Below are 1,789 nucleotides of genomic sequence, written 5' to 3' on the forward strand. Positions count from 1 at the left end.
GCCCCCCACCCCCCCCCCGCCACCAGTGGCCCAGATGGACTCTCCCCGCTCGGCGGCGGCAGCTCTGGGCCCGCCCACGGGGAGGGGGCGGGGCGTCGGTCGGGCCCCGCCCCCAGCCCCGCCCCTTCCCGCGCGATCACAGGCGCCTCCTTGCGGGGCGCGCGGCCACGTGCTGGAGCCGCGTCCCCACCTTTGTTGTCCGGGACCTTCGCGCGGCCCCGGCCCCGGCCCCGGCCCGGCACGTGCGGGTTGCTTTTTTTGGCTAACTTGGAAACAAAAAAACAACGACAAAAAGTCAATGTCAATAGCCGGTCCCCATCCAGCACCCGGCACTGCCGACCCACGGCCCGCCGCAGTGTGTGGGGCAAGGGGTGGGCGTGTGGGACCCCCAGCAGCCCCTCGCAGGCTGGGGCTCGGACAGCCTCGGAGGGAAAAGCCATTTTTTTCTCTTCTAAAATAATGGACTCTCCTTTAAGTTTGTTCACGATGTCGTCGTAGGTTCTTGCGGCCCACTTTTGGGTCGTGACACATGGGTTGAGAAACACCACTCCAGAAGCATGGCTGCTGATACCCCTCCAGGCTCTCGAGATGATGAGCAGGTTTCACGTCCGTCGAGGACGGGGGTTGGCGATGGCTCGGTTGCCGGCAGGGTCCAGCGGCGGCAGTGACTGTAGGCAGGATCCCGCGCACGTGGGCAGGAGCTTGAGCCGCTTTCCAACGGTCCCCTGCAAACCAGGGGGAAGTGGACCCCTGACCGCACTCCTCTCCCCAAGGGGTCCTGTGTCAGCCATGGCGTTAGCTGCTGAATTAGTGTGCCTTAACCGTGTTACTCCACGGGCCTCTTGGCTCCTGGCAGGCCAGAACAGATGATACCGACACTGATCTTCATATGAGGAACTACATTGTAAAAGCACAGGGGTGAGAGCAAGATCCAACCGAAGATGTAGATGCCTGCGTATCTAGCTGCAAAGGGTCTTGCCCCCAGTCAGGTGCCTGGGGTTACGGTGCCCGGTATGGGCAGCGAGGTGGAGCGTTGCAGGGTGCTGGCCAGTAGAAAACGCCAAGCAGAGAAAGGTGTCCGCAGAGCCGAGGCACCCAAGTCCGAGCTGTGAATACCAGTGTTGTAATAAGCTGCCACTGAGCAAGTGTTATGAATGGGGACCTGTTCAAGTCGTGATTTCACAGATTCTGCAAATTCTGGCTTTGCCCATGAAATCCATGGGGAAGAAAAAGAATTACTTAAAATAAAATGCTGGCTGCCCACAGGGAGCCAGCAGTCCCCCGGGCGCTGCAGCCTGGGGAGGAGGGGGCAGTAGGGGGCTGGCCACTTGAAGGGCTACAGGCAAGACGGCTGTGAGGACTGCTACCCTGTTCCTCCAGTTGGTGATGAGGGGCTGGGCTGCATGACGGATGGCCCTTGCAGCCAATCAGTAGGGAGGGGTGAGGCCCTCAGCCAAGCAGAGGTGCGGAGTGGCCCACAAAATAGCTTCTGGACCCCATGTTCTGCCTGGGAAATTGGCGGGCAGCCACCCTGAATTCGGTAGGTCCATAATTATTGAGGACAAATGATGGTTTGCTGAGAGATGCAATGCAAATGCCTTCAGCTGCCAAAAACAAAGAACCTATCAGTGCATGGACAGCTATGGCTTTTGCTATTTGGATACAATCCCAATACTCATGATCAGCATCCTGAAAATCCTTGCCTGAGGGCTGGCCCCCATAATTGTTCTTTCAACGAACTGAGTTGGACTTACTGCTTTCTTTTTAAAGAACTGGCACAAAGGGGTGC

This window comes from Alligator sinensis, unplaced genomic scaffold (genome assembly GCF_000455745.1).
Source record: "Alligator sinensis unplaced genomic scaffold, ASM45574v1 scaffold601_1, whole genome shotgun sequence".
In the NCBI taxonomy this organism is placed as follows: Eukaryota; Metazoa; Chordata; order Crocodylia; family Alligatoridae; genus Alligator; species Alligator sinensis.